Source organism: Schistocerca serialis, chromosome 2 (assembly GCF_023864345.2).
Source record: "Schistocerca serialis cubense isolate TAMUIC-IGC-003099 chromosome 2, iqSchSeri2.2, whole genome shotgun sequence".
Classification (NCBI taxonomy): domain Eukaryota; kingdom Metazoa; phylum Arthropoda; class Insecta; order Orthoptera; family Acrididae; genus Schistocerca; species Schistocerca serialis.
The window spans coordinates 804,988,969-805,001,635 of record NC_064639.1 but is presented as its reverse complement, the minus strand read 5'-3'; the positions used below and the strand labels follow the sequence as shown (position 1 = coordinate 805,001,635).

At 50.2% G+C, this 12,667-nt stretch overlaps 14 non-coding genes across 14 annotated transcripts; 9 read left to right on the top strand and 5 right to left on the bottom strand.

Annotated features, from left to right (window-relative positions):
* Positions 1–518: 518 nt before the first annotated feature.
* On the bottom strand, positions 519–591 carry Trnav-uac (transfer RNA valine (anticodon UAC)). Its single transcript has one exon. It is a non-coding gene; the product is annotated as a tRNA-Val (tRNA).
* Positions 592–826: 235 nt separating this feature from the next.
* Positions 827–898, top strand: Trnap-cgg (transfer RNA proline (anticodon CGG)). Its single transcript has one exon. It is a non-coding gene; the product is annotated as a tRNA-Pro (tRNA).
* Positions 899–2,549: 1,651 nt separating this feature from the next.
* Trnap-ugg (transfer RNA proline (anticodon UGG)) lies at positions 2,550–2,621 on the top strand. Its single transcript has one exon. It is a non-coding gene; the product is annotated as a tRNA-Pro (tRNA).
* A 601-nt stretch (positions 2,622–3,222) lies between these two features.
* Positions 3,223–3,295, bottom strand: Trnav-uac (transfer RNA valine (anticodon UAC)). Its single transcript has one exon. It is a non-coding gene; the product is annotated as a tRNA-Val (tRNA).
* Positions 3,296–3,530: 235 nt separating this feature from the next.
* Positions 3,531–3,602, top strand: Trnap-cgg (transfer RNA proline (anticodon CGG)). Its single transcript has one exon. It is a non-coding gene; the product is annotated as a tRNA-Pro (tRNA).
* Positions 3,603–5,254: 1,652 nt separating this feature from the next.
* Positions 5,255–5,326, top strand: Trnap-ugg (transfer RNA proline (anticodon UGG)). Its single transcript has one exon. It is a non-coding gene; the product is annotated as a tRNA-Pro (tRNA).
* Positions 5,327–5,927: 601 nt separating this feature from the next.
* On the bottom strand, positions 5,928–6,000 carry Trnav-uac (transfer RNA valine (anticodon UAC)). The gene has a single exon. It is a non-coding gene; the product is annotated as a tRNA-Val (tRNA).
* A 235-nt stretch (positions 6,001–6,235) lies between these two features.
* On the top strand, positions 6,236–6,307 carry Trnap-cgg (transfer RNA proline (anticodon CGG)). The gene has a single exon. It is a non-coding gene; the product is annotated as a tRNA-Pro (tRNA).
* A 1,651-nt stretch (positions 6,308–7,958) lies between these two features.
* Trnap-ugg (transfer RNA proline (anticodon UGG)) lies at positions 7,959–8,030 on the top strand. Its single transcript has one exon. It is a non-coding gene; the product is annotated as a tRNA-Pro (tRNA).
* A 601-nt stretch (positions 8,031–8,631) lies between these two features.
* On the bottom strand, positions 8,632–8,704 carry Trnav-uac (transfer RNA valine (anticodon UAC)). Its single transcript has one exon. It is a non-coding gene; the product is annotated as a tRNA-Val (tRNA).
* A 235-nt stretch (positions 8,705–8,939) lies between these two features.
* Positions 8,940–9,011, top strand: Trnap-cgg (transfer RNA proline (anticodon CGG)). The gene has a single exon. It is a non-coding gene; the product is annotated as a tRNA-Pro (tRNA).
* A 1,652-nt stretch (positions 9,012–10,663) lies between these two features.
* Trnap-ugg (transfer RNA proline (anticodon UGG)) lies at positions 10,664–10,735 on the top strand. The gene has a single exon. It is a non-coding gene; the product is annotated as a tRNA-Pro (tRNA).
* Positions 10,736–11,336: 601 nt separating this feature from the next.
* On the bottom strand, positions 11,337–11,409 carry Trnav-uac (transfer RNA valine (anticodon UAC)). Its single transcript has one exon. It is a non-coding gene; the product is annotated as a tRNA-Val (tRNA).
* Positions 11,410–11,644: 235 nt separating this feature from the next.
* Positions 11,645–11,716, top strand: Trnap-cgg (transfer RNA proline (anticodon CGG)). Its single transcript has one exon. It is a non-coding gene; the product is annotated as a tRNA-Pro (tRNA).
* The last annotated feature ends 951 nt before the right edge of the window (positions 11,717–12,667 follow it).

Below are 12,667 nucleotides of genomic sequence, written 5' to 3'. Positions count from 1 at the left end.
CGTGGATATAACAAGAATGCGGCACCAGTAAAGTACGTAGGTGGAATTCGGTAGAAAGGCAGACGGTAATTTTGCATGCAACGGAAAACAAGGTTGTCTTTGCGGGATATGTGCACCGTGAGTGGAGATTCAGCTTAATTGTGCGACAGTCTACCCTCATCTTACTAGCAACGGCAACAACCAAGGGGTGGCATGTAAGATTGAGCGTGGCTAAGAGTTTCTCATTATTAGTTTGCATCACACTTTGACAGAGCTGTGACAAGGCGAGTAGGGTGAGCTCAGGAAAGCCAGTAGCAAGCGCACTTGAAGTAGCCCTGAAGAACCGGATTATAAATTTTGCCAGCCATAATGGAGCTAGGGGCGTTCTCAGTTACCAAATACCAGTGCAATAAGAGAGCAACAGTATTTGACAGTAAAATGACGCCCTATCCGTCTAGCATACAACATTGCTTGTCTCTGCATACGCGGACGTGAGGTCATCTCGGAAATGAAATCCGAAATGTAGATTAAAATTGTTGTGCTCCCGCCCGGCATCGAACCGGGGACCTTCTGCGTGTAAAGCAGGCGTGATAACCGCTACACCACGGAAACAACGGTCATTTTCATGTACCACCCGGAGACTCGTAATAGCAACAGTTTCTCTTCTGTGTTAGCAAGGGCATCGGCTACGAGCTCCCTCCGATTCGTGAAGTTCCTGTAGTAAAAGACGTCGATGGAAACAATCCAACCGCGACAGACAGGGAGAACGCTGGCTGAGCTGCAGCCCTACATGGTGAGGCCATCAAAGGTGGCGTCATTCACATGCAGTGCGTTTTCGGAACGAATAGGCTCGTTGGTCTAGGGGTATGATTCCTGCTTCGGGTGCAGGAGGTCCCGGGTTCAAATCCCGGACGAGCCCTTGCGTTTTGTACAACGGTGTGGTAACAAATCGCATGGCGGCGGCTGTGTCGCGCATTTCGAGGCCTCCAAGTCAGCGCTAAAATCCGACAACCAGTTCTGAAACCGTTTCATGTTTCATTTGAGCCATGTGCACCCTGCTGATGGAACGTTTGAAGTTGGTTTAAATGAACACAGTAGAGATCGTAGCAAGTGTCTTGCTGAGTGCGACGAAAACGGGTTTCCGCCCGCAATCGAGCCGGGGACCTTCTGCGTGTTCGGCACGGCGCCTGGGCTCGGCGGCAGCTGCTGCTCTTTCCTTCCTTACGAGATACCGTCGATTCGCGCAGTCGTTATTGCAAAAGATGTCACCAAAGGCAATCGCTTCGTTAGCGGCACTTTGCCTGGGCTCGGCGGCAGCTCTACATGGAGGCACCAGCAGCCCAGCCAGGCCGCCGCCGGCACCGGTGCGCCACAGCGCAAGGAGCCGGCGGCCGCCCTGCAATGCCCCTGTCGTTGCATATTCCACCCGCCTCATATCCTCTCCATGTCTGACTCACTACCCCAAATGACACTGCAGTCGACGTGCTTATTACTATCGCTTTTGGAAGAACCAAGGCGCAGTATTCTAGTGTCGAACCGGTACTGCAAATTGGGATTAAGCAAAAATTTATTGTGTGGTCGAGCGACAGCCTCGGCTCGCTCTTCCTACATGATCGCTTCTTGTGCGGAATAATTCCTAGCTCGCCGATGGCTTCAGAGTTGGTCTTCTCGAAGTTTTGCCTTCGCACTGCATTCCGCAATCTTTTCGTTATGAGTTGTGTGCTTCGGTTACCCGACTTTCTTGTGTTTAGTGCGTTTGGCTTCTCTTAACCCTTAGCCACCGCTTGCCGAAATTTCCACACTATCATCTGTCGACCTGCAGAGCTCGATGAAGGCCTCGCGGCCGTTCCTGAGCTCGTGGAACGGTCGAATCTGTAGTTGTTTCCAGATCTCTCCCACACAACGGCCTCCCAGAAGCTTGGATTACAGAAGTACGCCACTACTCCCAGCCGGAGATTCACGATTGAAAGCAGAATGACATGAGCTACACGCAGCTCCGATTTTTTTTTTTTTGTTGTTGTTGTGTCTGACCTACTTTGAAAGACTTTGTAGTCGACTTACTTACTACTATCGCTGTTGGAAACCAGGTGATAACCGCACAGTATTTTAGAGACGATCAGGTAATGAAAATTTAGAATAAGTAAAACAGTATCAAAAGAAGTTGTGTGGTGGAGCAGCACATGCAATTCACGCTTCCTAGATAATCGTTACTGCATAGAATAATTCTTTTGTCTGCGGCGTCTTCAGTATCCGTCTTCTGGAAGTTTTGCTTGCAGTATATTGTGCAATCTTTTCGTTATGAGTTGGTGCTTGGTTTCCCGATGTTCTTTTGTTTAGTGCATTCGCCTTCTCTTAACCCTGAGAAACCACATACCGAAACTGAGGCACTGCCGGCTGTTCATAAGCAGTGCTCGATGAAGTTATTTCGCTTTTTATTCGTTGCCTTTAATATTCTTCTCATCAGTGGTGAGTGCTGCCTGCAGAAAGCGTTTATCTTGCGAATTCGCGTGAAAGTTTGTGTTCCCTGTGAGGCCCACTACTTGGGATTAACTTGACTGCTCCAGCCAGGTGGCTCGTTGGTCTAGGGGTATGATTCCTGCTTTGGGTGCAGGAGGTCCCGGGTTCAAATCCCGGACGAGCCCTGCCATTTTGACCGTGCTGAAGAGTAGGTGGAACTCAGCCCCGGTTGCAGCTCCTCAATGAAGAGTTGACGCCTGTTATAGCACGTGGATATAACAAGAATGCGGCACCAGTAAAATACGTAGGTGGAATTCGGTAGAAAGGCAGACGGTAATTTTGCATGCAACGGAAAACAAGGTTGTCTTTGCGGGATATGTGCACCGTGAGTGGAGATTCAGCTTAATTGTGCGACAGTCTACCCTCATCTTACTAGCGACGGCAACAACCAAGGGGTGGCATGTAAGATTGAGCGTGGCTAAGAGTTTCTCATTATTAGTTTGCATCACACTTTGACAGAGCTGTGACAAGGCGAGTAGGGTGAGCTCAGGAAAGCCAGTAGCAAGCGCACTTGAAGTAGCCCTGAAGAACCGGATTATAAATTTTGCCAGCCATAATGGAGCTAGGGGCGTTCTCAGTTACCAAATACCAGTGCAATAAGAGAGCAACAGTATTTGACAGTAAAATGACGCCCTATCCGTCTAGCATACAACATTGCTTGTCTCTGCATACGCGGACGTGAGGTCATCTCGGAAATGAAATCCGAAATGTAGATTAAAATTGTTGTGCTCCCGCCCGGCATCGAACCGGGGACCTTCTGCGTGTAAAGCAGGCGTGATAACCGCTACACCACGGAAACAACGGTCATTTTCATGTACCACCCGGAGACTCGTAATAGCAACAGTTTCTCTTCTGTGTTAGCAAGGGCATCGGCTACGAGCTCCCTCCGATTCGTGAAGTTCCTGTAGTAAAAGACGTCGATGGAAACAATCCAACCGCGACAGACAGGGAGAACGCTGGCTGAGCTGCAGCCCTACATGGTGAGGCCATCAAAGGTGGCGTCATTCACATGCAGTGCGTTTTCGGAACGAATAGGCTCGTTGGTCTAGGGGTATGATTCCTGCTTCGGGTGCAGGAGGTCCCGGGTTCAAATCCCGGACGAGCCCTTGCGTTTTGTACAACGGTGTGGTAACAAATCGCATGGCGGCGGCTGTGTCGCGCATTTCGAGGCCTCCAAGTCAGCGCTAAAATCCGACAACCAGTTCTGAAACCGTTTCATGTTTCATTTGAGCCATGTGCACCCTGCTGATGGAACGTTTGAAGTTGGTTTAAATGAACACAGTAGAGATCGTAGCAAGTGTCTTGCTGAGTGCGACGAAAACGGGTTTCCGCCCGCAATCGAGCCGGGGACCTTCTGCGTGTTCGGCACGGCGCCTGGGCTCGGCGGCAGCTGCTGCTCTTTCCTTCCTTACGAGATACCGTCGATTCGCGCAGTCGTTATTGCAAAAGATGTCACCAAAGGCAATCGCTTCGTTAGCGGCACTTTGCCTGGGCTCGGCGGCAGCTCTACATGGAGGCACCAGCAGCCCAGCCAGGCCGCCGCCGGCACCGGTGCGCCACAGCGCAAGGAGCCGGCGGCCGCCCTGCAATGCCCCTGTCGTTGCATATTCCACCCGCCTCATATCCTCTCCATGTCTGACTCACTACCCCAAATGACACTGCAGTCGACGTGCTTATTACTATCGCTTTTGGAAGAACCAAGGCGCAGTATTCTAGTGTCGAACCGGTACTGCAAATTGGGATTAAGCAAAAATTTATTGTGTGGTCGAGCGACAGCCTCGGCTCGCTCTTCCTACATGATCGCTTCTTGTGCGGAATAATTCCTAGCTCGCCGATGGCTTCAGAGTTGGTCTTCTCGAAGTTTTGCTTTCGCACTGCATTCCGCAATCTTTTCGTTATGAGTTGTGTGCTTCGGTTACCCGACTTTCTTGTGTTTAGTGCGTTTGGCTTCTCTTAACCCTTAGCCACCGCTTGCCGAAATTTCCACACTATCATCTGTCGACCTGCAGAGCTCGATGAAGGCCTCGCGGCCGTTCCTGAGCTCGTGGAACGGTCGAATCTGTAGTTGTTTCCAGATCTCTCCCACACAACGGCCTCCCAGAAGCTTGGATTACAGAAGTACGCCACTACTCCCAGCCGGAGATTCACGATTGAAAGCAGAATGACATGAGCTACACGCAGCTCCGATTTTTTTTTTTTTTGTTGTTGTTGTGTCTGACCTACTTTGAAAGACTTTGTAGTCGACTTACTTACTACTATCGCTGTTGGAAACCAGGTGATAACCGCACAGTATTTTAGAGACGATCAGGTAATGAAAATTTAGAATAAGTAAAACAGTATCAAAAGAAGTTGTGTGGTGGAGCAGCACATGCAATTCACGCTTCCTAGATAATCGTTACTGCATAGAATAATTCTTTTGTCTGCGGCGTCTTCAGTATCCGTCTTCTGGAAGTTTTGCTTGCAGTATATTGTGCAATCTTTTCGTTATGAGTTGGTGCTTGGTTTCCCGATGTTCTTTTGTTTAGTGCATTCGCCTTCTCTTAACCCTGAGAAACCACATACCGAAACTGAGGCACTGCCGGCTGTTCATAAGCAGTGCTCGATGAAGTTATTTCGCTTTTTATTCGTTGCCTTTAATATTCTTCTCATCAGTGGTGAGTGCTGCCTGCAGAAAGCGTTTATCTTGCGAATTCGCGTGAAAGTTTGTGTTCCCTGTGAGGCCCACTACTTGGGATTAACTTGACTGCTCCAGCCAGGTGGCTCGTTGGTCTAGGGGTATGATTCCTGCTTTGGGTGCAGGAGGTCCCGGGTTCAAATCCCGGACGAGCCCTGCCATTTTGACCGTGCTGAAGAGTAGGTGGAACTCAGCCCCGGTTGCAGCTCCTCAATGAAGAGTTGACGCCTGTTATAGCACGTGGATATAACAAGAATGCGGCACCAGTAAAGTACGTAGGTGGAATTCGGTAGAAAGGCAGACGGTAATTTTGCATGCAACGGAAAACAAGGTTGTCTTTGCGGGATGTGTGCACCGTGAGTGGAGATTCAGCTTAATTGTGCGACAGTCTACCCTCATCTTACTAGCGACGGCAACAACCAAGGGGTGGCATGTAAGATTGAGCGTGGCTAAGAGTTTCTCATTATTAGTTTGCATCACACTTTGACAGAGCTGTGACAAGGCGAGTAGGGTGAGCTCAGGAAAGCCAGTAGCAAGCGCACTTGAAGTAGCCCTGAAGAACCGGATTATAAATTTTGCCAGCCATAATGGAGCTAGGGGCGTTCTCAGTTACCAAATACCAGTGCAATAAGAGAGCAACAGTATTTGACAGTAAAATGACGCCCTATCCGTCTAGCATACAACATTGCTTGTCTCTGCATACGCGGACGTGAGGTCATCTCGGAAATGAAATCCGAAATGTAGATTAAAATTGTTGTGCTCCCGCCCGGCATCGAACCGGGGACCTTCTGCGTGTAAAGCAGGCGTGATAACCGCTACACCACGGAAACAACGGTCATTTTCATGTACCACCCGGAGACTCGTAATAGCAACAGTTTCTCTTCTGTGTTAGCAAGGGCATCGGCTACGAGCTCCCTCCGATTCGTGAAGTTCCTGTAGTAAAAGACGTCGATGGAAACAATCCAACCGCGACAGACAGGGAGAACGCTGGCTGAGCTGCAGCCCTACATGGTGAGGCCATCAAAGGTGGCGTCATTCACATGCAGTGCGTTTTCGGAACGAATAGGCTCGTTGGTCTAGGGGTATGATTCCTGCTTCGGGTGCAGGAGGTCCCGGGTTCAAATCCCGGACGAGCCCTTGCGTTTTGTACAACGGTGTGGTAACAAATCGCATGGCGGCGGCTGTGTCGCGCATTTCGAGGCCTCCAAGTCAGCGCTAAAATCCGACAACCAGTTCTGAAACCGTTTCATGTTTCATTTGAGCCATGTGCACCCTGCTGATGGAACGTTTGAAGTTGGTTTAAATGAACACAGTAGAGATCGTAGCAAGTGTCTTGCTGAGTGCGACGAAAACGGGTTTCCGCCCGCAATCGAGCCGGGGACCTTCTGCGTGTTCGGCACGGCGCCTGGGCTCGGCGGCAGCTGCTGCTCTTTCCTTCCTTACGAGATACCGTCGATTCGCGCAGTCGTTATTGCAAAAGATGTCACCAAAGGCAATCGCTTCGTTAGCGGCACTTTGCCTGGGCTCGGCGGCAGCTCTACATGGAGGCACCAGCAGCCCAGCCAGGCCGCCGCCGGCACCGGTGCGCCACAGCGCAAGGAGCCGGCGGCCGCCCTGCAATGCCCCTGTCGTTGCATATTCCACCCGCCTCATATCCTCTCCATGTCTGACTCACTACCCCAAATGACACTGCAGTCGACGTGCTTATTACTATCGCTTTTGGAAGAACCAAGGCGCAGTATTCTAGTGTCGAACCGGTACTGCAAATTGGGATTAAGCAAAAATTTATTGTGTGGTCGAGCGACAGCCTCGGCTCGCTCTTCCTACATGATCGCTTCTTGTGCGGAATAATTCCTAGCTCGCCGATGGCTTCAGAGTTGGTCTTCTCGAAGTTTTGCTTTCGCACTGCATTCCGCAATCTTTTCGTTATGAGTTGTGTGCTTCGGTTACCCGACTTTCTTGTGTTTAGTGCGTTTGGCTTCTCTTAACCCTTAGCCACCGCTTGCCGAAATTTCCACACTATCATCTGTCGACCTGCAGAGCTCGATGAAGGCCTCGCGGCCGTTCCTGAGCTCGTGGAACGGTCGAATCTGTAGTTGTTTCCAGATCTCTCCCACACGACGGCCTCCCAGAAGCTTGGATTACAGAAGTACGCCACTACTCCCAGCCGGAGATTCACGATTGAAAGCAGAATGACATGAGCTACACGCAGCTCCGATTTTTTTTTTTTTGTTGTTGTTGTGTCTGACCTACTTTGAAAGACTTTGTAGTCGACTTACTTACTACTATCGCTGTTGGAAACCAGGTGATAACCGCACAGTATTTTAGAGACGATCAGGTAATGAAAATTTAGAATAAGTAAAACAGTATCAAAAGAAGTTGTGTGGTGGAGCAGCACATGCAATTCACGCTTCCTAGATAATCGTTACTGCATAGAATAATTCTTTTGTCTGCGGCGTCTTCAGTATCCGTCTTCTGGAAGTTTTGCTTGCAGTATATTGTGCAATCTTTTCGTTATGAGTTGGTGCTTGGTTTCCCGATGTTCTTTTGTTTAGTGCATTCGCCTTCTCTTAACCCTGAGAAACCACATACCGAAACTGAGGCACTGCCGGCTGTTCATAAGCAGTGCTCGATGAAGTTATTTCGCTTTTTATTCGTTGCCTTTAATATTCTTCTCATCAGTGGTGAGTGCTGCCTGCAGAAAGCGTTTATCTTGCGAATTCGCGTGAAAGTTTGTGTTCCCTGTGAGGCCCACTACTTGGGATTAACTTGACTGCTCCAGCCAGGTGGCTCGTTGGTCTAGGGGTATGATTCCTGCTTTGGGTGCAGGAGGTCCCGGGTTCAAATCCCGGACGAGCCCTGCCATTTTGACCGTGCTGAAGAGTAGGTGGAACTCAGCCCCGGTTGCAGCTCCTCAATGAAGAGTTGACGCCTGTTATAGCACGTGGATATAACAAGAATGCGGCACCAGTAAAGTACGTAGGTGGAATTCGGTAGAAAGGCAGACGGTAATTTTGCATGCAACGGAAAACAAGGTTGTCTTTGCGGGATGTGTGCACCGTGAGTGGAGATTCAGCTTAATTGTGCGACAGTCTACCCTCATCTTACTAGCGACGGCAACAACCAAGGGGTGGCATGTAAGATTGAGCGTGGCTAAGAGTTTCTCATTATTAGTTTGCATCACACTTTGACAGAGCTGTGACAAGGCGAGTAGGGTGAGCTCAGGAAAGCCAGTAGCAAGCGCACTTGAAGTAGCCCTGAAGAACCGGATTATAAATTTTGCCAGCCATAATGGAGCTAGGGGCGTTCTCAGTTACCAAATACCAGTGCAATAAGAGAGCAACAGTATTTGACAGTAAAATGACGCCCTATCCGTCTAGCATACAACATTGCTTGTCTCTGCATACGCGGACGTGAGGTCATCTCGGAAATGAAATCCGAAATGTAGATTAAAATTGTTGTGCTCCCGCCCGGCATCGAACCGGGGACCTTCTGCGTGTAAAGCAGGCGTGATAACCGCTACACCACGGAAACAACGGTCATTTTCATGTACCACCCGGAGACTCGTAATAGCAACAGTTTCTCTTCTGTGTTAGCAAGGGCATCGGCTACGAGCTCCCTCCGATTCGTGAAGTTCCTGTAGTAAAAGACGTCGATGGAAACAATCCAACCGCGACAGACAGGGAGAACGCTGGCTGAGCTGCAGCCCTACATGGTGAGGCCATCAAAGGTGGCGTCATTGACATGCAGTGCGTTTTCGGAACGAATAGGCTCGTTGGTCTAGGGGTATGATTCCTGCTTCGGGTGCAGGAGGTCCCGGGTTCAAATCCCGGACGAGCCCTTGCGTTTTGTACAACGGTGTGGTAACAAATCGCATGGCGGCGGCTGTGTCGCGCATTTCGAGGCCTCCAAGTCAGCGCTAAAATCCGACAACCAGTTCTGAAACCGTTTCATGTTTCATTTGAGCCATGTGCACCCTGCTGATGGAACGTTTGAAGTTGGTTTAAATGAACACAGTAGAGATCGTAGCAAGTGTCTTGCCGAGTGCGACGAAAACGGGTTTCCGCCCGCAATCGAGCCGGGGACCTTCTGCGTGTTCGGCACGGCGCCTGGGCTCGGCGGCAGCTGCTGCTCTTTCCTTCCTTACGAGATACCGTCGATTCGCGCAGTCGTTATTGCAAAAGATGTCACCAAAGGCAATCGCTTCGTTAGCGGCACTTTGCCTGGGCTCGGCGGCAGCTCTACATGGAGGCACCAGCAGCCCAGCCAGGCCGCCGCCGGCACCGGTGCGCCACAGCGCAAGGAGCCGGCGGCCGCCCTGCAATGCCCCTGTCGTTGCATATTCCACCCGCCTCATATCCTCTCCATGTCTGACTCACTACCCCAAATGACACTGCAGTCGACGTGCTTATTACTATCGCTTTTGGAAGAACCAAGGCGCAGTATTCTAGTGTCGAACCGGTACTGCAAATTGGGATTAAGCAAAAATTTATTGTGTGGTCGAGCGACAGCCTCGGCTCGCTCTTCCTACATGATCGCTTCTTGTGCGGAATAATTCCTAGCTCGCCGATGGCTTCAGAGTTGGTCTTCTCGAAGTTTTGCTTTCGCACTGCATTCCGCAATCTTTTCGTTATGAGTTGTGTGCTTCGGTTACCCGACTTTCTTGTGTTTAGTGCGTTTGGCTTCTCTTAACCCTTAGCCACCGCTTGCCGAAATTTCCACACTATCATCTGTCGACCTGCAGAGCTCGATGAAGGCCTCGCGGCCGTTCCTGAGCTCGTGGAACGGTCGAATCTGTAGTTGTTTCCAGATCTCTCCCACACAACGGCCTCCCAGAAGCTTGGATTACAGAAGTACGCCACTACTCCCAGCCGGAGATTCACGATTGAAAGCAGAATGACATGAGCTACACGCAGCTCCGATTTTTTTTTTTTTTGTTGTTGTTGTGTCTGACCTACTTTGAAAGACTTTGTAGTCGACTTACTTACTACTATCGCTGTTGGAAACCAGGTGATAACCGCACAGTATTTTAGAGACGATCAGGTAATGAAAATTTAGAATAAGTAAAACAGTATCAAAAGAAGTTGTGTGGTGGAGCAGCACATGCAATTCACGCTTCCTAGATAATCGTTACTGCATAGAATAATTCTTTTGTCTGCGGCGTCTTCAGTATCCGTCTTCTGGAAGTTTTGCTTGCAGTATATTGTGCAATCTTTTCGTTATGAGTTGGTGCTTGGTTTCCCGATGTTCTTTTGTTTAGTGCATTCGCCTTCTCTTAACCCTGAGAAACCACATACCGAAACTGAGGCACTGCCGGCTGTTCATAAGCAGTGCTCGATGAAGTTATTTCGCTTTTTATTCGTTGCCTTTAATATTCTTCTCATCAGTGGTGAGTGCTGCCTGCAGAAAGCGTTTATCTTGCGAATTCGCGTGAAAGTTTGTGTTCCCTGTGAGGCCCACTACTTGGGATTAACTTGACTGCTCCAGCCAGGTGGCTCGTTGGTCTAGGGGTATGATTCCTGCTTTGGGTGCAGGAGGTCCCGGGTTCAAATCCCGGACGAGCCCTGCCATTTTGACCGTGCTGAAGAGTAGGTGGAACTCAGCCCCGGTTGCAGCTCCTCAATGAAGAGTTGACGCCTGTTATAGCACGTGGATATAACAAGAATGCGGCACCAGTAAAGTACGTAGGTGGAATTCGGTAGAAAGGCAGACGGTAATTTTGCATGCAACGGAAAACAAGGTTGTCTTTGCGGGATATGTGCACCGTGAGTGGAGATTCAGCTTAATTGTGCGACAGTCTACCCTCATCTTACTAGCGACGGCAACAACCAAGGGGTGGCATGTAAGATTGAGCGTGGCTAAGAGTTTCTCATTATTAGTTTGCATCACACTTTGACAGAGCTGTGACAAGGCGAGTAGGGTGAGCTCAGGAAAGCCAGTAGCAAGCGCACTTGAAGTAGCCCTGAAGAACCGGATTATAAATTTTGCCAGCCATAATGGAGCTAGGGGCGTTCTCAGTTACCAAATACCGGTGCAATAAGAGAGCAAAAGTATTTGACAGTAAAATGACGCCCTATCCGTCTAGCATACAACATTGCTTGTCTCTGCATACGCGGACGTGAGGTCATCTCGGAAATGAAATCCGAAATGTAGATTAAAATTGTTGTGCTCCCGCCCGGCATCGAACCGGGGACCTTCTGCGTGTAAAGCAGACGTGATAACCGCTACACCACGGAAACAACGGTCATTTTCATGTACCACCCGGAGACTCGTAATAGCAACAGTTTCTCTTCTGTGTTAGCAAGGGCATCGGCTACGAGCTCCCTCCGATTCGTGAAGTTCCTGTAGTAAAAGACGTCGATGGAAACAATCCAACCGCGACAGACAGGGAGAACGCTGGCTGAGCTGCAGCCCTACATGGTGAGGCCATCAAAGGTGGCGTCATTCACATGCAGTGCGTTTTCGGAACGAATAGGCTCGTTGGTCTAGGGGTATGATTCCTGCTTCGGGTGCAGGAGGTCCCGGGTTCAAATCCCGGACGAGCCCTTGCGTTTTGTACAACGGTGTGGTAACAAATCGCATGGCGGCGGCTGTGTCGCGCATTTCGAGGCCTCCAAGTCAGCGCTAAAATCCGACAACCAGTTCTGAAACCGTTTCATGTTTCATTTGAGCCATGTGCACCCTGCTGATGGAACGTTTGAAGTTGGTTTAAATGAACACAGTAGAGATCGTAGCAAGTGTCTTGCTGAGTGCGACGAAAACGGGTTTCCGCCCGCAATCGAGCCGGGGACCTTCTGCGTGTTCGGCACGGCGCCTGGGCTCGGCGGCAGCTGCTGCTCTTTCCTTCCTTACGAGATACCGTCGATTCGCGCAGTCGTTATTGCAAAAGATGTCACCAAAGGCAATCGCTTCGTTAGCGGCACTTTGCCTGGGCTCGGCGGCAGCTCTACATGGAGGCACCAGCAGCCCAGCCAGGCCGCCGCCGGCACCGGTGCGCCACAGCGCAAGGAGCCGGCGGCCGCCCTGCAATGCCCCTGTCGTTGCATATTCCACCCGCCCCATATCCTCTCCATGTCTGACTCACTACCCCAAATGACACTGCAGTCGACGTGCTTATTACTATCGCTTTTGGAAGAACCAAGGCGCAGTATTCTAGTGTCGAACCGGTACTGCAAATTGGGATTAAGCAAAAATTTATTGTGTGGTCGAGCGACAGCCTCGGCTCGCTCTTCCTACATGATCGCTTCTTGTGCGGAATAATTCCTAGCTCGCCGATGGCTTCAGAGTTGGTCTTCTCGAAGTTTTGCTTTCGCACTGCATTCCGCAATCTTTTCGTTATGAGTTGTGTGCTTCGGTTACCCGACTTTCTTGTGTTTAGTGCGTTTGGCTTCTCTTAACCCTTAGCCACCGCTTGCCGAAATTTCCACACTATCATCTGTCGACCTGCAGAGCTCGATGAAGGCCTCGCGGCCGTTCCTGAGCTCGTGGAACGGTCGA